The sequence below is a fragment of the Triticum dicoccoides genome, chromosome 4A (genome assembly GCF_002162155.2).
Source record: "Triticum dicoccoides isolate Atlit2015 ecotype Zavitan chromosome 4A, WEW_v2.0, whole genome shotgun sequence".
Taxonomy (NCBI): Eukaryota; Viridiplantae; Streptophyta; class Magnoliopsida; order Poales; family Poaceae; genus Triticum; species Triticum dicoccoides.
In genome coordinates this window covers 638,629,433-638,653,322 of record NC_041386.1, presented here as the reverse complement: position 1 = coordinate 638,653,322, position 23,890 = coordinate 638,629,433, and positions in this window count along the sequence as shown.

The following is a 23,890-nucleotide window of genomic DNA, read 5'->3' as shown; positions in this document are numbered from 1 at the left end:
TAGACCCTTTACCTCACACCTGCATGGCCCTGGTTCAAATCCCTGTGAGGCAGTTGGAAATGCCAATATTTTTTTCTATGGGTACCAACACGTGAGGTCCCCTTGTCATCCACAAAAATGCGCCACCACATGTACCACATTTGGCTAAGTGCACCTAGTACTCCACATCATTTTCAACTTCTTCGTCCCCTTCTCGACAAGCGCCACCGCCGCCAGCTCCCGACAATGTCTCTCTTCGCCGCCGGATCTGCGCGGCCGCCACCAACTCCGGCAAGTAGGTGAGATCTCCCCTCATCCCCCTCGCGAATCTTCTTCCCTTCCCAAACCACATGCATCTCCCTCCGTACGCAGATCTGCTCCAGAAATTTTATTTGATACATGCGGTAGATGTTTTGTTGATGGATATGATGGTTCTTCGATAGATTGATGGATGTCGTAGTGTAGGATCTGAGCCGTACCAGGGAAAAGAGAGGCCCTGTGCAAATCAAAATGAGGCCCTATGTGTGAAAAAATAAATCAAAATAATTCATCTGTTCTTCACTATAGTATGTAGTACTGACATTGGATTGGATTGGATTGGGATTTATTAGGTAGATGATACTGGCATTGCCATTGTCATTGGCATTGTTTTTTTAGGTAGATGCTAGTAAACAGATTTAATAGGCATTGCATTTTAGGCTATCACTATGACTTATTATATGTATGATCTTTGTATTGTACTATGGTAGCGTAAAATTCAACTAAGAGTTCAACATGTTCTGTGTAGAATGGAGGAAGCACCATGTGGATGGTGCAAGTCACGGTGCCGGACCAGCCTTTGTACTGCCACGCTGTTCGGCATCTACTTCCAGCCTACTTTTGTTTTTGCAGCGGTAACAATTTATATGAACCTTCTGACAGTTCATTAACTTTGTTTTTTTTTTTGCTATTTCCACTAATGTATTATGTCTTTTATTTGTCTTTATCTTGCACGGATCGTCCCATGCAATGTGAGATTGGCATTCAATGAGCTCGTCGGAGACACCGTGACCTTCGACACTCTTGGGGGGCCGTACACCATGCAGGTCGATAAGGGGTGAACGGTAACCCAGATTTGAGGAGATGAATGGGATCGTTTCATTGCCCGCTTGCGTCTTAATGGGGGTGAACGGATCAGCTTCTCCTTAAGAGGAGAAAGGCCCAGGATTTCTGTTATCTATGTAAATTTGATTGCCGATAGTGAGGATGAATTTTATGAGGAGGACGGTGGTGAGGATTCATATGATGATGAGAACCCACTTGATGAAGCCCTGTATGCCCAGGGAGTGAGGCTGAGCGACGAGGAAACGGTCAACCTCTGGGACATGCTTCCGCTACGTGAAGACTATGTCGGGATGCCATTCGTGACCCGCCTCACAAGGACGAATGTTAAACAACATCTCATGGTATGTTACTTACTGTGGTAATTACATGATATGCATGCTTAATTAGTGTAGTAGTTGATATGATATGCATGTTGTAGTACTGTGATGATATGCCATGTGTAGAATTAATTTAGTGCAGAATTTTTATGGTATGCATGTGTTGTAGTAATGCGATATATATTTATGTAGTGTAGTAATATGCGATGATATGATTAGTTTACGTAGTAATCTAATGATATGCTTAATTGCTGTAGTAATTTGATGATTAGCGTCTAGTGTAGTGATGTGATGATATATATGCTCAGTGTTGAATCCAATGATATATGTGTCTTCAAGTGTATGATTTGTTGATAATTTCACGTGACATGCTCATATATCATATCAACTGTTTTCAAAAATTACCTAAGAGGTTATCTATTAGCTGTGGCATCGAGCCGCATAAAGAAGGCATGGCTGCTGGACTATGCCTTACCAGAACGGGCTCCATCACCACCTGTGCCTATGCAGTGGACACAGACGGTCGCACTATCTTCAACTGGGCGGGGTAGAAGAAGTTCGTTCATGGCAAGAATCTCTGGGTAGGTCAGGACATCCTCCTCACTATTGCGAACAACCGTCACCATGACTTGAGGATGATGATCACCATCAACCTCATTTAGAACTGGCTGGGCCATGTTTCGATGTGAAATGAACTTGGTATGTTAGCTCTTGTTTCCGAGTACTTGTCGTGTATTATCGTACCTATCTATATATGTCTAGGTTCAGTAAATGGGCCATGTATCGATGTGAAATGAACTTGTTATGTTTGGGGCTTGTTTTGCTGTTGTCCCAGCGGTTATTTGAGACTTCCTTGAACTTGAATTTGTCTTGACTTGTTGTTGGATGCTTGGTGCTGTTGCTTTATAGTATAAAGTTGGGGGGGTTGGGGTTCCCTTTTTCATAGGTTCGGTTAATGGAGTTTAGATCTAATTGTACTAATTTGTTTCTTTTCCATACAATTCTGAACCAAAACTACACATGGCACAACCTTCTGTGATTAGTTCCATTGATAACTAGTACTCCCACTGTAAACTAATATAAGAGCATTTAGATTACTAAAATAGTGATCTAAATGCTCTTATATTAGTTTATGGAGGGAGTATTGAATAGGAGCCGCAGAGTTCCATTCACAATTTACTTCAATTTTTGTTTTGATGGATAAACAAAATAGGAAGCGAGCAAACTTATTTAACGAGATAAGCAAACTATGTACTTGATGACATAAGCAAACTTGTTCAACCCTGACAAATAGGACATAAACAAACTGGTTCAACTCTGACACACATGAAATAAGCAAGCTGGTTTAACCCAAGAAAAGCAAACTACAAATTTCAAACAACAAGATAAAGGACAAGCACAAGCGCAAGCAACACGAAGGCAGACTTTGATGTCTCCTCATCCCGCATAGTGGCAATGGTAGTAGGGGTCCTCTTCCTGCTCTTTTGAAATTTCCAGACCTCTTTCGATGTTGTCGATTATCTTCCATGACTTGTAGGTGGCGTACACATCTATTGCTGCATACTCGATGAGGTAATCTGGCAGTGGGCTGACCCCCCACAGTTTATGGTCTGCCTGCTTGTCGATCTTCTTCTTCATCTTGGTGTAGAATGGGTGGATGACGCTGGCTGCAACATTAGCCAAGGAGTCATACGGTTTTCCGTTGTATGGAACTCTCCAGTTGCGCTGAATGTCGATGTGCTTGTTGGGGTTTATCTCCAAACCAGACAACTTCAGCTTGTCCCTGTCATTTTTAATGCTGAAACCGGCAAAGGTGAACAACTTCTCCTCCTGTAGGAGCTCTTTGAGGCGCTTTGGCCTTCTAGGGGAGAGACAAGTGATGAATACATGGAGTACTAGTGTTTATTTTTCAAGATTTAATCTTCTGTTTTTTTACGGTTTACAAGTGAACAATACATGGAGTAGATTCTTATACAGTATAAGTCATGGATGAATGTAGTTCAGAAACTAGTACACAAAGTTCTGAAATTAAAATCAAGTACACCATGTTATTTTTCTTTTCGGAATATATAGTTGAGTCAATGATCTATTTGCTTTCTTAGTGCCAGTTTAATTTTATTCCGTTGAATAAAATAACATATACCTCGGCTTCACCAAGTTATTACGTTTTTTTGGTGGTGAAAATAACACTAGATCAAGTTCAGAAACTACTTCACCACATCAAGTTCAGAAACTGCACTAATGAATCAAGATGAGAAACTACACTGGTACATCAACCTCACAAATTAATCTTGTGCAACAATTTGAGATAGTAATCAAGTGCATCTGGGTCAAAATATATTCTAGTGCATCTACTTTGAGGAACTGCACTAGTGCATCCATTTTCACAAACTAAATTAGTACATCTAGTATGAAACTAGTCTAATAAAATTTCGAGGGAGCAATATTGATGAATGGAAGAGGGTGAATGAGTAGGATTTTTCACCATTTTGTGGCCGCGGCGATGTGGTACACGAGGCAGAGACCCTCCACGCTGATCTATAGAACTGCTGCCATCTGTAGAGGTTCATCATCTTTGGTAAACTCCACATCAACGCCCATGATGTGGGGGTACGAGCCGCAGGCGCTCCTCTTGATCCTAGAGATCATCTCATCATCCTTGTCTGGTTCACTGGTGCAGATGACCTTCAGCGTCTCCTTGCCATGGAGCTCAACCCCTTTGAGGGTTATGGTGTAGTCGCGCTTCTGACCGGGAACGTGAACAACGTCGAGATTGCCGCTCTGGTCGGACATCTGGCCACAATGATGATTGGCAGACGCTTCCTCCGCCATTGCCCTCCTCCTTCGACTGCGAGCTTCGAAGAGAGATGTTTGTGGGTTGTTTGCAGAAGAGATGGAAGCGGAAATGGAGGTTCACGGAATGAGGCAGTGATGTAGTCGATTTGGGGCTTTTTCACGCCTGTGATGGGGACATGGGGGAGGCGGTTCGTCTAGGACGTGGGGGTAGTGATGGTGTGGCGCAGTTGCAGTTTGTCGTGGCAACCGCGCTCTGTGCACTACTGGGTGCGCGTGCGTCTGAGTTTAGTCCCACCACGGGCCTGCATCCTGCCCATATCACTAGGTTTGTAGTCGTATGCGGGCCATGGTGTGTGAAATATCATGTTAGGTATGTGGGATTTTTTTCTATGAAATCTTTTTTGCCTATGTGACATGTTGACTTATACTAAAATAACACTTCCTTTTTTAGGTACACGTGTCTTATGTGACAAGTTTAAGTTTGATAACAATGAAAAACATGTACAACCTTGCCACATTGCCTTTCTTGGACATGTGTAAAAAGTTTAAGTTTGAAAACAATTGAAAAACATGTAAAACCTTGCATCATTGAATTTTAATTTTAAAATAAATTTGAAATGTTGCAGTGAAATTGTAGACCATCTCCAACTCAACCATCTTCAACAAATTTTGGAAGTTATGTCACATGCTGTCAGGACCCCGACTCGATGTCACATCGATCTAGCCGGTAACACCTCATATCACTTTGCGGCCTCACGCACGGTATCCCCACGGGTGTCGCCTTACCTTTGCCCGGAACCGTTTGCGCCTTTTGGCTCACGTATATGATAGTGTCGCTAGCATCCATATGATAAAGAGCCCGGGCTGACATGACTAGTCGTAAACCCAAAGTGGCACAGACTTACAGGGACAGGCATCCATGACCCAGCTTCGAACGTGTCGGTCATCAGCAAGTGGGTCCGGGCTGTAGCACTGGGCTAGTAGGACTCCGGTAAACCGGGCTGTAGCGGGCTAACAGGACTCCGGTACTCAAAGCGTGACATTTCCCCGAAGGGACAGACACAGGAACGAAGAAGGACACATGCCGGCCAGCCTAAGTGTTCCAGAGCAGTAGCAAGCTACCATGTCTCAGCGGTAACACTAGGAGACATTTCCCGGTAAGAGTGGCTACTAAAGATAAACAACTAGATAGTCAGACCCCACACATACCAAGCATTTCAATCATACACACAATATGCTCGATATGTGCAAATACAACGAAGCATCACAACATGACTCTACGACACAAGTACTTTATTTAAGGCTCAGGGAGCCATACATAACATACACAAAGGTACGGGTCTCACGACCCAACATACAAGTCATACAGTCATACAAACCAGCAGTGGAAGTAACTTGTCTGAGTACAGACAACTTAGTAAAATAAAAGAGGCTTGGAAAGCCTAGCTATACTACATGGTCCTTCACAAGCTCAGGGTCACCACCTGGGTCTTTAGCCTACTCGTTGATGTCAACGTCTACATAGAACCCATCAGAAGGGGTTGCAGCGTCTTCTGTAAAAATGTAGATTATAGCAACATGAGTACAAAGGTACTCAGCAAGACTTACATCAGATCCTACATACATGCATGTTATCAAGAAGGGTTGGTGGAGTTATTGCAGCAAGCCAGCTTTGACTCTTGGCTAGGCTATCCTACGATACTCCAACTTGAAATGGTTTTGCGCACACGAGTCCACTACTCACCAATTCAATACACTACCGAGGATCCGCCTCCGTCTTCCTACGGAAGAGCCATCCTCGGCACTCACACTTATCTTGAGACTTTTAGTAGTTTCCATTTACTTGTCTATGAACTGTATAGGCAACCAAGTAGTCCTTTACCGCGGACGCGGCTATTCGAATAGATTATGATAACCCTGCAGGGGTGTACTTCTTCATACACGCTCTCACCACTTACCGTCGTTTACACGACATGTACTCGGCAACCTTCAAGCGGAAGCCCAACGTGGGTGTCGGCCACGACCTACCTAACCACCTAAGCCTCCAGTCCAGGTTTATCGCCTATCCAGGTTCCATCCACAGGGAGTCCGGCCGAGGTTTCCCATACGGCCCCGAACGATGTGAACAGGGTTCCCGAGATACCTAACGGGTATTCGGTACACCGTGCCACGTACCTACCGCATCACAGCCCACCCCTACGGTCAGCGCTGTCCACGGCCTCCAGTAGGCTACAAACACCAGAAACTACTTGCAACTCCTGGACGGAGAACTAGGGTGAATAAGAAGCCGAGAGGGTCCATTGGTTTCGGGCCCAATGCATGGTAGTAGCTGATTCTTAAATCATACATACAGATCTCAGTGCTTAAGGTCGGCTTCAATGAAACAACCCACCATGTACTCCTACATGGCCTCTCATCGATACCTTTACCAAATCGTGTTCACCACACCACTCTCATTACCGACATAAACATTTCACTCTAGCCATCACCCAGATGAACCAGACCTGACACGACTCTAAGCATAGCAGGCATAGCAAGGTAGGAACAACACATACATATGGCTCAATCTACTCCTACACATGCTAGTGGGTTTCATCTAGTTACTGTGGCAATGACAGGTCATGCAGAGGAAATGGGTTCAACTACCGTAGCACACAGCAGTTTGAAACGCGTTGTCTTAATGCAGTAAAAGAGAGCAGGAGCGAGAACATGGGATTGTATCGATATGATCAAATGGTTGGTTGCTTGGCTGATGGTTCGATGCACTGATACGGTTCTTCGTTAGGGTAATTACGGTACTCCTCGGAGGCAGAACCTGTCGCAAAGGACACCGATACACAATCATCACCAAACAATGTGCAACAATATGATGCATGCATGAAACATGGCAATATGAGTGTGTTGGGCTAATGCAACTAAAACCAGAAGGGTTTGAACAAATTTGAATCAAAGATTCAAATTTCAAACTCAAACATGGCCTTTTAAAGTGCTTTTCCTTGTTCTGCTTAAAACATCAATTTAACTTGTTTGATCATGCATGAAAATAGTACAGATGGATAGATTGGATTTTTCTGATCATTTTTCATATATAATTTGTCCAATTTGGAGTTACAGAATAAAAGTTATGAATTTTTGAAGTTTAAATTATATTCTGGAATTTCCTGATTTAATTTAAATCCAGAAAATCAATTACTGCGTCAGCCTGACGTCAGTGTGACGTCAGCAGGTCAACGGAACAGGTCTGGGTCAAACCTGACAGTGGGTCCCGCATGTCAGGGTGATTATTTTAATTAAAATTTAATTAAAACTAATCCTGTTTAATTAACAGGGCTGGGCCCCACCTGTCATTGACTCAGGGGAGTCAACCAGGGCCCACCCGTGGTCAAAGTCAAAGCCAGCGACGCCGGCGTTTAGCCGCCGGCGAGCCCGACGCGGCGGCGGGAGTGGTTTTGGCCATTTCGGCCACCAAATGGGCCGCGGAGACCACCAGAGTGGAGCTGAGGACAAACCGCAGCTCTTGGCGGAGTCCGTTGGGGTCGGGGTGGCCGGAGTTGGCGCCGGCGACGACTTTGGCGGCCACCGGGGTTCGGTCGAAGATGAACTTGGCGCTAGAGGGGTCGGTGAGGCTCGTGGAGTGGCTAGCTAGGTGCTGCGGGACTCGGTGAGTAAGATGGACACCATCTTGTGGCCGGAGTGTGGCCGGAAGCACGTCGGCGACGAGATCCGCGGCGGTGCGGGCGTGTGATCCTCGTGCGGTGGCTACACGGCTCAGGAATGAGAGAGAGAGGGTCGGAGGAGTAGCTAGGCTCACAGCGCTCCCGTAGAGGCCACCGGCGAGGTCGGGGACGAGCTGAGGCGGCGACGGCGTTGAAGGGGATCTCCGGCGACGGTGAGCTCGGGCGAGGTCGGTGCGGTGGTCTCGGGCCGCACGAGCACACGGGGCTCGACTAGCTCGATGAAGTAGAGGACGGCGGAGCTTCTGGACAGGGTGGCGCGGCGTGGAGACGACGGGGAGCACGGCTACGGCGGTGGTGCGGCGACGGTGGCGTCGGCCATGGCGTGGGAGCGCGAGGGAGAGAAACTGGGGGCGAATGGAGGTGTCCAGGAGGGTCGGGGCGTGACGTGGAGCTCGTCCAGACCATCAGGGCGGCGAGAGGGGGAGGCAGGGCGGCGTGCAGCTGCGTGGCGAGCTGCGGTGCCGCCGCCGAGCACCTTGGCTGCCTGCCTAGCAAGCCAAGCAGCTCGCTGGAGCGATGGCCGGGCTGGGCCGGCCAGGTGGGCTGGCTGGTGGGCCTGTGGTGGCGCCAGGTAAGTTTTCCCTTTTTCTTTCTGTTTCTGTTCTTTTTTAATACTTCTGCAACTTTGTTGAATTAAATAAAATACTTAGGCAACTCCTAAAATCACCAAATTACTCCTGGTCCATAGTTGGATTATTTCCAACATGAAACATTTTAGTTTGGAGATATTTGAGCATTTAAATATTTTATATAATTTTAAATGCCCAAATTCAAATGTTTATGACTTAATTCAAAAACTCTAAGATGGCCTAGGAAAATGTGCACCACTTTTGGCAGAGGTTCTGAACCAAGACAAAAATGATGGGCATTTTAGAAGGGCATTTCAGGTTCATTGAAAAGTTTTTTAGTAAACCCTAGTTGGTTTCAGAGGGGACTGGGGGTTCTGTCATCCCCATTTCAAGTTTCTGATGAAAAGTAGACATGATCCAACACTCTAATGCATGGCTAACTAGGATGTGACAACTCACCCCCACTCAAAAGAATCTCGTCCCGAGATTTGGGTTCCTCCGGGAAGAAGGCGGGATACTCGAGTCGAAGACGATCCTCCCTTTCCCAAGTTGCTTCATCCTCAGAATGGTGCGACCATTGAACTTTGAGAAACTTGATATTATGACGTCGGGTGGTACGTTCGGCCTGATCGAGGATACGAATGGGGTACTCTCGATATGTCAGATTATCTTGGAGATCAAGCGTTTCGTGGTCCACTCCACGGATAGGATCCGAGAAGCAACGCCTGAGTTGAGAAACGTGGAAGACATCGTGGACTCTGGAGAGGTGCGGAGGTAGTTCCAACTGGTAGGCAACTTCTCCTCGTTTGGCGAGAATGCGAAAAGGTCCAATGTAACGAGGAGCCAATTTGCCTTTGATACCGAAACGATGGGTTCCCTTCAGAGGGGTGACCCAAAGATAAGCCTTCTCGTCAACCTCAAAAGTCATAGCCTTATGTTTTCGGTCATATTGACTCTTTTGACGAGATTGGGCTGTTTTCAACTTTTCACGAACGATACGAACTTGTTCTTCTGCTTCCTGAATCATATCCGGGCCAAAGAATTGTCTTTCCCCGGTCTCTGACCAGTTAAGGGGTGTTCGACACCGTCGTCCATAGAGAACTTCAAAAGGGGCTTTACCCAAGCTAGATTGATAGCTGTTGTTGTAAGCGAATTCGGCAAATGGAAGGCACTTCTCCCAGTCCATTCCGAACGAGATAACAGAGGCTCGAAGCATGGCTTCTAGAATTTGGTTGACGCGTTCCACTTGACCACTCGACTGAGGGTGGAAGGCGGTGCTAAAGGAGAGACGGGTTCCCATAGCATTTTGGAAACTTTCCCAAAATCGAGAGGTGAAAAGACTTCCTCGATCCGAGTTGATTTCCAAAGGAACACCATGGAGGGACACTATTCGGGAGATGTATAAGTCTGCCAGCTGGCTAGCGGTTATACTCTCACGAACAGGCAAGAAATGGGCTACTTTGGAAAGACGATCGACAACGACGAAGATAGCATTATTCCCTCTCTTGGTCCTGGGAAAACCGGTAATGAAATCCATACCAATTTTATCCCATTTCCATTCAGGAATAGCTAAGGGTTGAAGGGTGCCAGCAGGCCGTTGATGCTCTGCTTTTACACGACGATAGACGTCGCAATTAGCAATATACTGAGCAATTTCTCTCTTCATCCTAGTCCACCAGAACCTCTGGCGTAGGTCCTGATACATCTTAGTACTACCGGGATGAATAGTGAGAGGAGATTCATGAGCTTCCTTAAGGATCAAACGCCTCAGGTTTCGCACTTTGGGAACCACTAGTCGATTCCCGAAGTATACGACCCCTTGATCATTAATGGAGAAGCAATTCGCAACTCCTTTCTGAATGTTTCTCTTGATGCGGGAGATTCCCGGATCTACCTTCTGTGCTTTGATAATCTGATCCGTAAGGGTAGGTTTTTCCACCAAGGTGGAAAGAAAACCTCGAGGTACAATGTGAAGGTTAAGCTTCCGAAATTCCTCATGGAGAAGCGGTTGACTTTGTTGTAACATCAGATTGTTACAATAAGATTTACGACTTAGCGCATCAGCCATGACGTTGGCTTTCCCTGGGGTGTAGGTTATTCCTAAGTCGAAGTCTGTGATCAATTCAACCCAACGTCTTTGCCTGAGATTTAGATCCGGTTGGGTGAAAATGTACTTCAGACTTTGGTGATCAGTGAATATTTCGCAATGGTTACCGAGGAGGTAGTGTCGCCAGGTCTTAAGTGCATAGACTACGGCTGCAAGCTCTAGATCATGAGTAGGATAATTCTCCTCATGTGGGTGCAACTGCCGTGAGGCGTAGGCAATTACATGTCGATCTTGCATAAGGATGCAACCTAGTCCTTGTCGCGAGGCGTCGCAGTAGATAACAAAGTCCTTGGAGAAGTCTGGCGGTACCAGTACAGGAGCAGAGGTCAGGCGTCTTTTCAGTTCCTGAAAGCTGTGCTCACATTGTGGAGTCCAATCGAACTTCTTATCTTTCTTGAGGAGTTCGGTTAGAGGTTTGGCAACCTTGGAGAAGTTCTCGACAAAGCAACGACAATAGCTCGCTAAGCCCAGAAAACTCCGAACTTGCTTGACCGATTCAGGTGGAGTCCAGTTAAGGACGGCTTGAACTCGCTCAGGGTTAACAGCAATACCTTTACCAGATATTACATGACCCAGATAGGTCACTTCTGACAACCAGAATTCACATTTAGAAAATTTGGCATAAAGGCGATGCTCTCGAAGTTTCTTCAACACTAGCCTTAGATGTTCGGCATGTTCTTCCTCGTTCTTGGAGTAGATGAGTATATCATCGAGATAAACTACGACGAATTTATCCAAATACTCCATGAAGATTGAGTTCATTAACCGAGAAAAGGTGGCTGGAGCGTTGGTTAAGCCGAAGGACATGACGGTGTACTCGTATTGGCCATAACGAGTAATAAAGGCCGTTTTAGGAATGTCCCCATTTCTGATTTTGATTTGATGGTAGCCCAACCTCAAATCCATCTTGGAGAAGACTGAGGATCCAGCGAGCTGATCATACAGGTCGTTGATTCTGGGAAGCGGATATTTGTTCTTGATTGTGACCAAATTGACAGGTCGGTAATCTACAACCATTCGGTCCGTACCATCCTTCTTCTTGACGAAGAGGACGGGGCAGGCCCACGGAGATGAACTAGGGCGGATGAAACCCTTTTTCAAGGACTCATCGAGTTGTTTCTTAAGCTCAGCTAGTTCTAGTGGTGCCATCTTATAGGGTCTTCTAGCAATCGGAACGGTTCCGGGGATGAGGTCTATTACGAACTCAACATCCCTGTCAGGTGGAACACCTGGCAATTCCTCTGGGAAGACATCCGGGAAGTCACGGACTACCGGAACGTCCTCAAGGTCTGGCAAAGGGCTGGCGTTAAGAGAATATAATTGTCGCTTGGCTATTCGGGTCAAGACATTGACTATCTTCCCCGAAGGATGGGTGAGTTGAACAGTCCTAGAGAAGCAATCAATTTTGGCTTGATGAGCTGACATCCAGTCCATACCCAAAATGATATTAATATCTGAAGATTTAAGGGCTATCAAAGACGCGAGGAAAACAAGTCTGTCGACTTGGATTTCATTTCCATGGCTTACCCTAGAAGTTTGCCATTTGGATCCCGGAGTTTGAATTACCATAGAGGTTGGCATATCACCGAATGCGACGTTATGCAAGCGAGCATAGTTTTCAGATATAAAAGAATGAGAGGCTCCTGTATCGAAAAGAACAGATGCCGGGTGGCAATTAACAAGAAGCGTACCGAGAACGACGTTAGGATCCTCTTGAGCTTCTTCGGCAGGGATACAGTTGACATGGCCACGTGAAGCGGTGACCGGCTTGGCGTGGAATATTTTTCCTGTCGGCTTGCCACGGCCAACAGCTTTAGCAGACTGGTTGGGGTTGGTCTGGGGACACTCACGCATATAGTGACCAGATTCCCCACACTTGAAACAAGTCACGGAGCTGGTACGTGGAGGAGCATTGTTGGTTGGACCCCCATAGGGCTTGGCCGGTGCAGACTGTTGAACGGGGCGAGGCGCCTGGAAAGATGGCCTCGGTGTGAACCTGGGTGGCAGGGCGGTGTTGGGTACCCACACGCGGCGCTTCTGAGGACCAGCACCGGATGAGGAACCCATATCACGGCCATGCTTGCGTGTTGCGTCATAGTCAGTCTGACCAGTTTCAGCACTGATGGCTTTGTTGACAAGTTTCTGAAAAGATGTGCACTCATGCAGACGGAGGTCACGACGAAGCTCAGGACTAAGGCCCTTACGGAACCTTGCTTGCTTCTTGGCGTCAGTAGAAACTTCCTCTGTTGCATATCGTGCGAGATTACCAAACTCCCTGCTGTAAGCATCCACAGAAAGTCGGCCTTGGGTGAAACTGCAAAATTCTTCACGTTTACGGTCCATGAGACCCTCCGAAATGTGATGTTCACGGAAAGCCTCACTGAACTCAGCCCAAGTAGTGACATGGCCCGCTGGGCGCATAGCTCCATAATTCTCCCACCATAGACTGGCGGGGCCTTCAAGATGATATGCAGCAAAGGTGACCTTGTCAGCCTCAGCTACTAGCGCGGAACGCAGCTTGTGAGAGATACTGCGAAGCCAGTCATCAGCGTCGAGAGGCTCGACGGAGTGGTGGAACGTGGGTGGATGCAATTTGATAAAATCACTGAGTGACACCACGTTAGTCCTCTGATGGTGTGCTGTATTCTGTTCAATACGCTCCAACAAACGGTTGGTCTCCCGCTTGTTTCTCTCAGCTTCCATCATAACCTCGGCTAGTGAAAGAGGATGAGGCAGATTTTCATTCCTGCCTTCACTGCCTTCGGCCTGCTCTTGAGAAGCAGGGTTAGCGCGCGTGTTGACCATCCTAGGTAAGCAAGACAATGATTTAGTCAGAATGATAAAATTCCGACTTAGGATACAGAATGTAAGGAATAACTCGGAATGCAAGATGATCATCCGTATGACATGGTAAATATAGAAACTGCTTCTTTTATTCCATCGTCATACACACCATACAGGGTTTAGTACAAGACCAAACAAAGTACTATTACGGTGAGAGAAGGATTACATCTCATCGGAGGCATTCCAAGCTCCTTTACATTATTTTTCTACTCCTCCGGAAAGAGTACAAACTAGGTCATATCCCACGAGTCACACGGGACGATAGACGACACAGCTAGTGCGAACTAGTGATACTACCACTAACTCAGACCGATCCGTATAGTCCTCGTAGAAGTCACCTCCATAGCCTGGAAGCTCAACATGATCATCCGAAAACAGACGATCTCGCGGAGCTTGTGGACCATAGGGGCTAGGATGAGGCCTTGGACCAACATACGGTGGCCTGCGGGGACCGCGAGGTGGGGTGATGCCTCCTACATCACGCCAAACCATCACGTCTGGCAGAGCAGATCTCACAGGATAGAGATCGCGCATATCTGAATATCCAGCTTGCACCGCCGGTGCGAACCGAGTCAAAGTGGCCCAGTGGTCCGCACGGGTATTGAAGAGCTCTAACCTTAAGGCCCGATTTTCACGGTCCTTATCCTCGAGCATCTCAGCAGTGGTGCGAGTCCGTGAATCCTCCTGGGTGGGGTCAGCATAGATAGCCTGGAGATACCCTTGTGCTCCCGGAAGTGATCCTGGCATATACCGGAAATCAGAGTCCCGAAATAACCCAGATCTGACTCGCATAATGGTCATCATAGAGTAGGCGGCGTCCTGCACAGCCATCTCAATAGTAACCCCGAGTCCATAGGAGCAGTGAAGAGGCTCGGTGGATCCAGGATAAGATGGAAATATCCTGACAGTGCGGAGATACTGGCTCTGATTAAAGTCTCGGAATTGCTCTTCGACTGTGTACTCAGGATACCAGCGGTATCCAGCCTCAGTCATTACCCTGACCAACTTGGCAGTATGGCCGGGTACATCTAGGCATCGAGTCAGGCGAACCACTTGATTGAGGTCGCGAGTGGCCATCTGAAAGCACAATCATAATGCAAAGGCATTAGAATTTCTAGCAAAATTTTGGCAGCATAACAGCTGTAAATGCTCAAGAAGGATTTGAGACATTTGACAAAGGATTTCGTACACACTCAACATCATCATATCAAAGTTCTGAGACCATCCCAGCAACATAATGTGGTAGTAGAACTGAACTAGGCTTGTATCCATCAAACTTATAAGGTACTACTGATTAGTAACACGTGATCCTGATAGAGAGTATAGATCCTAATTCCTTAACCCCCGGTGGAAGAATGGACTGACTCAGATCAGAATGTCATAAGATAAAGGAGTAAAAAGAGCCTTACGTTCCAACCCACAAACAATTCCCCTACATATAACTAAAGAATTTCTAGACTCAACATCGACCAGTTTGGCTTGGAGAACCTACAGGCAGTCCGGCTCTGATGCCAACGCTGTCAGGACCCCGACTCAATGTCACATCGATCTAGCCGGTAACACCTCATATCACTTTGCGGCCTCACGCACGGTATCCCCACGGGTGTCGCCTTACCTTTGCCCGGAACCGTTTGCGCCTTTTGGCTCACGTATATGATAGTGTCGCTAGCATCCATATGATAAAGAGCCCGGGCTGACATGACTAGTCGTAAACCCAAAGTGGCACAGACTTACAGGGACAGGCATCCATGACCCAGCTACGAACGTGTCGGTCATCAGCAAGTGGGTCCGGGCTGTAGCACTGGGCTAGCAGGACTCCGGTAAACCAGGCTGTAGCGGGCTAACAGGACTCCGGTACTCAAAGCATGACATTTCCCCGAAGGGACAGACACAGGAACGAAGAAGGACACATGCCGGCCAGCCTAAGTGTTCCAGAGCAGTAGCAAGCTACCATGGCTCAGCGGTAACACTAGGAGACATTTCCCGGTAAGAGAGGCTACTAAAGATAAACAACTAGATAGTCAGACCCCACACATACCAAGCATTTCAATCATACACACAATATGCTCGATATGTGCAAATACAACGAAGCATCACAACATGACTCTACGACACAAGTACTTTATTTAAGGCTCAGGGAGCCATACATAACATACACAAAGGTAAGGGTCTCACGACCCAACATACAAGTCATACAGTCATACAAACCAGCAGCGGAAGTAACTTGTCTGAGTACAGACAACTTAGTAAAATAAAAGAGGCTTGGAAAGCCTAGCTATACTACATGGTCCTTCACAAGCTCAGGGTCACCACCTGGGTCTTTAGCCTACTCGTTGATGTCAACGTCTACATAGAACCCATCAGAAGGGGTTGCAGCGTCTTCTGTAAAAATGTAGATTATAGCAACATGAGTACAAAGGTACTCAGCAAGACTTACATCAGATCCTACATACATGCATGTTATCAAGAAGGGTTGGTGGAGTTATTGCAGCAAGCCAGCTTTGACTCTTGGCTAGGCTATCCTACGATACTCCAACTTGAAATGGTTTTGCGCACACGAGTCCACTACTCACCAATTCAATACACTACCGAGGATCCGCCTCCGTCTTCCTACGGAAGAGCCATCCTCGGCACTCACACTTATCTTGAGGCTTTTAATAGTTTCCATTTACTTGTCTATGAACTGTATAGGCAACCAAGTAGTCCTTTACCGCGGACGCGGCTATTCGAATAGATTATGATAACCCTGCAGGGGTGTACTTCTTCATACATGTTTCCACCACTTAGCGTCTGCACACGACATCTGCTCGGCAGACTTCAAGCGAAAGCCGACGTGGGTGTAGACCACGACCTACCTAAACACTTAAGCCTCTAGTCCAGGTTTATCGCCTATTCAGGTTCCATCCGCAGGGAGTCCGGCCGAGGTTTCCCATACGGCCCCGAACGATGTGAACAGGGTTCCCGAGATACCTAACGGGTATTCGGTACACCCGGCCACGTACCTACCGCATCACAGCCCACCCCTACGGTCAGCGCTGTCCACGACCTCCAGTAGGCTACAAACACCAGAAACTACTTGCAACTCCTGGACAGAGAGCTAGGGTGAATAAGAAGTCGAGCGGGGTCATATTTCAGGGCCCAATGCATGGTAGTAGCTGTATCTTAAATCACACATACAGATCTCAGTGCTTAAGGTCGGCTTCAATGAAACAACCCACCATGTACTCCTACATGGCCTCTCATCGATACCTTTACCAAATCGTGTTCACCACACCACTCTCATTACCGACATAGTCATTTCACTCTAGCCATCACCCAGATGAACCAGACCTGACACGACTCTAAGCATAGCAGGCATAGCAAGGTAGGAACAACACATACATATGGCTCAATCAACTCCTACACATGCTAGTGGGTTTCATCTAGTTACTGTGACAATGACAGGTCATGCAGAGGAAATGGGTTCAACTACCGTAGCACACAGCAGTTTGAAACGCGTTGTCTTAATGCAGTAAAAGAGAGCAGGAGCGAGAACATGGGATTGTATCGATATGATCAAATGGTTGGTTGCTTGCCTGATGGTTCGATGCACTGATACGGTTCTTCGTTAGGGTAATCACGGTACTCCTCGGAGGCAGAACCTGTCGCAAAGGACACCGATACACAACCATCACCAAACAATGTGCAACAATATGATGCATGCATGAAACATGGCAATATGAGTGTGTTGGGCTAATGCAACTAAAACCAGAAGGGTTTGAACAAATTTGAATCAAAGATTCAAATTTCAAACTCAAACATGGCCTTTTAAGTGCTTTTCCTTGTTCTGCTTAAAACATCAATTTAACTTGTTTGATCATGCATGAAAATAGTACAGATGGATAGATTGGATTTTTCTGATCATTTTTCATATATAATTTGTCCAATTTGGAGTTACAGAATAAAAGTTATGAATTTTTGAAGTTTAAATTGTATTCTGGAATTTCCTGATTTAATTTAAATCCAGAAAATCAATTACTGCGTCAGCCTGACGTCAGTGTGACGTCAGCAGGTCAACGGAACAGGTCTGGGTCAAACCTGACAGTGGGTCCCGCATGTCAGGGTGATTATTTTAATTAAAATTTAATTAAAACTAATCCTGTTTAATTAACAGGGCTGGGCCCCACCTGTCATTGACTCAGGGGAGTCAACCAGGGCCCACCCGTGGTCAAAGTCAAAGCCAGCGACGCCGGCGTTTAGCCGCCGGCGAGCCCGACGCGGCGGCGGGAGTGGTTTTGGCCATTTCAGCCACCAAATGGGCCGCGGAGACCACCGGAGTGGAGCTGAGGACAAACCGCAGCTCTTGGCGGAGTCCGTTGGGGTCGGGGTGGCCGGAGTTGGCGCCGGCGACGACTTTGGCGGCCACCGGGGTTCGGTCGAAGATGAACTTGGCGCTAGAGGGGTCGGTGAGGCTCGTGGAGTGGCTAGCTAGGTGCTGCGGGACTCGGTGAGTAAGATGGACACCATCTTGTGGCCGGAGTGTGGCCGGAAGCACGTCGGCGACGAGATCGGCTGTGCGGGCGTGTGATCCTCGTGCGGTGGCTACACGGCTCAGGAATGAGAGAGAGAGGGTCGGAGGAGTAGCTAGGCTCACAGCGCTCCCGTAGAGGCCACCGGCGAGGTCGGGGACGAGCTGAGGCGGCGACGGCGTTGAAGGGGATCTCCGGCGACGGTGAGCTCGGGCGAGGTCGGTGCGGTGGTCTCGGGCCGCACGAGCACACGAGGCTCGGCTAGCTCGATGAAGTAGAGGACGGCGGAGCTTCTGGACAGGGTGGCGCGGCGTGGAGACGACGGGGAGCACGGCTACGGCGGTGGTGCGGCGACGGTGGCGTCGGCCATGGCGTGGGAGCGCGAGGGAGAGAAACTGGGGGCGAATGGAGGTGTCCAGGAGGGTCGGGGCGCGACGTGGAGCTCGTCCAGACCATCAGGGCGGCGAGAGGGGGAGGCAGGGCGGCGTGCAGCTGCGTGGCGAGCTGCGGTGCCGCCGCCGAGCACCTTGGCTGCCTGCCTGGCAAGCCAAGCAGCTCGCTGGAGCGGTGGCCGGGCTGGGCCGGCCAGGTGGGCTGGCTGGTGGGCCTGTGGTGGCGCCAGGTAAGTTTTCCCTTTTTCTTTCTGTTTCTGTTCTTTTTTAATACTTCTGCAACTTTGTTGAATTAAATAAAATACTTAGGCAACTCCTAAAATCACCAAATTACTCCTGGTCCATAGTTGGATTATTTCCAACATGAAACATTTTAGTTTGGAGATATTTGAGCATTTAAATATTTTATATAATTTTAAATGCCCAAATTCAAATATTTATGACTTAATTCAAAAACCCTAAGATGGCCTAGGAAAATGTGCACCACTTTTGGCAGAGGTTCTGAACCAAGACAAAAATGATGGGCATTTTAGAAGGGCATTTCAGGTTCATTGAAAAGTTTTTTAGTAAACCCTAGTTGGTTTCAGAGGGGACTGGGGGTTCTGTCATCCCCATTTCAAGTTTCTGATGAAAAGTAGACATGATGCAACACTCTAATGCATGGCTAACTAGGATGTGACACATGCGTGATTTTTTCGGTCATTAGTACAATGTGGACCATTTTCAACATTTATTGCAAGTTTTGTCACGAATGGCATTTTTGGGCATATGCGACACGAAGAAACCGTTGTTAATACTTAAAAACAAAGGACAATATTTTCTAGATCTTTTGGGATATCATTGTGATATTATTAAAATCTCACATAACTCACGTGGCCCACCCCTCCCTAAATCTCGCGATTATAGCACCTCATTCTAACCACCCGGCCGTGCCATCCGCAGCTCCCATGAACGCTGCAAGATCAGATCGGAGATGCTGGGCTCACACGGATTATAGGAGTTGTCGGCCACCACCCACCGCCATGAGGGGTCGGACTTCAGTGTTCTTCTCGCCGCCCCCTCCTCGCGTGAACACGCCGTTTATCCTTGCTGCCGTCTACCGCGCTATAGGGGCACTTCTAGTTTGCCACACACTATCCGCAGCCATCAACTCGGTGCCGCCATCTCCAAGAGAAGGTATTTCCTGATCGTAGCTTTTTTTAATCGTTGTCGGCCGCTCTTTTAGTAGTTGAACCCTTATAGGGTTTGCACAACTTCACGGGGTTAAGCAATTGGATACCCTTGTTAAACTGCCCTTATTTTATGCATGACCAAATAGGTTATGTGCTTAAACTCATAAGTGGATCATATGTTAAATGATCCACTTAATTTTTTTAATATAAGTTGACTGCCAATTTTGTTATACATCTTTGAATTATTGTGTTCAGATTAATTGACCCGGTTTGCATCATTGCATACGAGCCAGCAATGTCAGTTTCAGATAAAAGTCTTTGTAATGGAGAAAAGCCTTGTAGAACTCAAACTTAAATTTGACAGCAAGACCATAGCCAAACAAATGTTGAGCCCATTCAAACACAAATAGGTAGCATCAATTGATACATGATCTTGCTCATGCTCTACTTTTAGCATCATTTCATACATGTTCAGTTCTTATCATAAAGTGGATATATGTACTTTTGGCAATCATGATCATCCTCTACTTACTGCTATAACTAATGCATCCTCAGTACAAAAATTGAATTGGAAATACGGTTGTATTGTCAATCATTTGCATGCTTTACTTTTGGCAAGAACTAATGCATAGTTGAGTTATAACTGGTCATAGATATGGCTGGAACATCTTGAGTTATCATCACGGTCATGTAGAGACCCTAAAGCATCACCAGATATGTTGAGACCATTGAAATACAAATAGGAAATAGCAATTGATACATTTTCATGCTCATGGTCTACTTTTAGCATAATTTGATACATGTTCAGTTCTTACCAGAAAGTGCAAACAGGCACTTTTGGGAAACATGAGCATCCTCTACTTATTGCAATAACTAATGCATCTTCAGTACCAAGCTTCAAATGGCAATAGGTAGAATTGGTAATCATTTGCATGCTTTACTTTTGGCAAAAACTAATGCATAGTTCAGTTGTAACTAGTCATAGATATGGCTGGAACATCCTGAGTTATAAACTGAACATAACCATGCCAAGCTATAACTACCATATTCATAGTAGTAGAGTTCCTAGCATGCATCACCGTATGATTCTAGAATGGAAGAATGACACAACAAACATAACATAGACCACCGTACGATACTTGACTTGATATGGCCTTGTACAATGCACGGTGATTAGGTGAGGTGTTTAGAGAGATAATCCAAGCTTTTCTTAAGCAGTGGTGCTTATTTGTACAGGGTAGACGCTTAACCAGGCGTTTGACCTATAGAAATAAGCAATGGTGCTTCAGAAATACCCGGTTTATTTTTCTAAGCACCACCCTTAGCATCTACCATTGTACAATGCCTGACATGCATCAGCAAAATAGTACTAGTAACAACTTAGACCACTTAAGCAGATTAGCAGCAAACACTTAGTTAAATGGCAGACCGCACACCATAAGTTCACACCCACCATAGACCATAGGACATAAGTTCTTACACACCATAGACCATAAGTTTTAGAGTCGACCAACGAATACCGATAACATAAAAGGACACAGCGGTCCTGGGGCAGCAACAGCAGTCTAGCAGCACATCACTTGTCTCCCTTGTTCAGTGGTGGCGCGGCGGCATGTAGTAGGGCTCACTAACTTTGACAATCTTGAGGAAGCACCCGTAGGCTGCATGTTTAGCCTGAGTACTGTCCTTTTGCTTCCTACTGTTAGAGTTGCTAGTGGTGACGGCATGCTACATCAAGCCATCTATGCCGCCCTTGATTGCCTTTCCACAGAAGGGGCAGCCAAGCTTTCCATAGAAATGGTACTTTATTTTTCTAGCAATCAGCTGCCTCATGATGTAGCGGCTCTTGTTGTGCCTGCTGTCCATGTCATACCCCACATCATCGTCATCCTCCTATGAATTAGTACACAAAGAAGAACTCAACGAATCTGTTCTACTACATTGCTCTTAATTAGAATGTTTGAAAAGTATAGACGTGTAACATGACAACTATCTATTATATGCACATACACAATTGACCCAAATAATTTGACATGCATAAATATGGATGGTGGAATAGTTGCATTGATAGATTAGTGCATAAGAAGTACATAATTAACACATGAAAGAATTCATGATGTGGCTTGGTTTAATGATACCTGATACTTGTTACAGGTGTAATTCTGATTGGAACCAGAAAAAAGGCTTCATTATACTCCTCCATGTTACACACAAGGGGGGTTTCTTCTATCTACAGGAATCAAGAAATCATTATTCTTTCTGAGAGCAGCAATACTAATTCTCCAACATTGTTAGCCCATGATAAGTTTTAGAAGGAAATTGATAAAGGAGCTATGGGCTACTATCTTTATCCCTTATCTTGTGACTCTGATGATACCGGTGAGGAAAATACTTTGGAGCAACTTAACTTGGAAAAGGAAATGTAGTCATGCAAAACAAAGTGTTTTTTGTCTATTTATTGGAATCAGAAATTGAATTCAATTTTACAAATATATGCTAAAAAAAGATTCATTCTAGTGGTCTAAAAAAGATTCAGAAATTGAATTCTAGTTTTACAAATACAAGTTGAGTATTTAGGGCATGTTGTCTAAAAAAGATTCATTCCAGTGGTCAGATGCTCAAATTGAGGCCTTCACAACATTGAAGAATTGTCTAGTCACTGCTCTTGTTATGGCTTTGCCTTATTTGACCCTACCATTTACTTTTTAAACAGATGCATCAGGTCAAGGTATTGATTCTGTCCTCATGCAACAAGGCAGACCAATTGCCAGAAAAGGAAATGTTGTCATGCAAAACAGGGGTTGTCAAAGAAATAATCAAGTGGTCAGAATAGGATTCTTACCAATTAAAACTGAATGTAGATGCATCATATGATAGTTAAGAAGGAGATGAGTCGACGGGTGGTGTTTTAAGAGATCAGTATGGTAACTCTGTGTCAATTCAGTAATTTGCCATTATATTGCAAATGCGGCATCTGCCTGCTTGATGGAGTTTTAGCTATACTAGTGGGGTTTTTTCTTCTGTCTATTCGAAACAGAAGATGATTGAGATTCTAAAATCACCATCTAACAAGAAAATATATGCTAGATCCCTACAATCCTACATGTACGCAAACATTATGGCTGGGCCAGTACATGAGTAGAAATACCTCATCAATACGTTAAGAAAATGATTCAGATTCAAAAACCACCATTAATTATGAAAGAAAATACATGCTAGATCCTTTCAACTAGCACGCCCATATGAATTTGATGCTCGTGTACTTAACAAGAAAAACCCTAAGCCATGAAAAAACAGAGTACTTGAAGGAAAAATAAATCTGAAAAAACCAGAGTAGTACCTCCGAGAGCTCGTCGATGACATCCTCGTCGCAGTCGCTGCCCTTCCTGGGATCCACAGCCATCTCAAACTCTATCTCATCCATGTCCCCCCCTCCCCCCGTAGAACTCCTCCTTGATTCTCTCATGGAGCCTCGCCTTCTCCTTGTCCAGATCTTCCCCCACCTTCTCGTGCACACGCTCTCCGGCTGGTAGCTCCACGGCTGGGATGGCAGCAGGAGGAGGCACAATAGTTGCTGCACCGCCAGCCGTCACCGCTACGGCGCACTCAGCCGCTGCAACCGCGGCGGCAGCCACGGCGGCAGACTGCTCTCCACCGATGGTTGCCTCCGGCTCGTCAGCCACATCTTCATGGCCGCGCTTCATCGGCGGTCGACGAGAGGAGGAGGGATGTGTTGGAAGGGAGGAGAGGAGTGGAGTGGTGAGGAAGGGAGGAGGGAGAGCACGAGGTGGTATAGCTGGAGTGGGAGAGGACCAGGGTTTTCTACCCGATTTGGGGAAGAAAATGAATGTGGCTGACTCTTGGAGTTACCGAGGGGTCAAGGGGGGTGATTTCTTTCACCTACCAGGACCTTCCACAATGAGGACGCGTGTGGTTTGCCCCACGCCGTGCACCTCGCGTGCGGTTTGCCCCGCGTCGTGCACCTCACGTGCGGTTTACCCCGCGCTGCCCTTCAAACTGCATGAATTTCTTAAATCGGAGGGCACGTAATTTGTATCAAAATGCATCATTGATACGTCTCCAACTATCTATAATTTTTGATTGCTCCATGCCATATTATCTACTTTTTTGTACATTATTGGGCTTTATTATCCACTTTTATATTATTTTTGGGACTAACCTATTAACCGGAGGCCCAGCCCAGAGTTGTTGTTTTTTTTCCTATTTTAGGGTTTCGAAGAAAAGGAATATCAAACGGATTCCAAACGGAATGAAACCTTCGGGAACGTGATGTTCTCACCGAACATGATCCAGGAGACTTGGACCCTACGTCAAGACACAAAGGAGGAGGCCACGAGGTAGGGG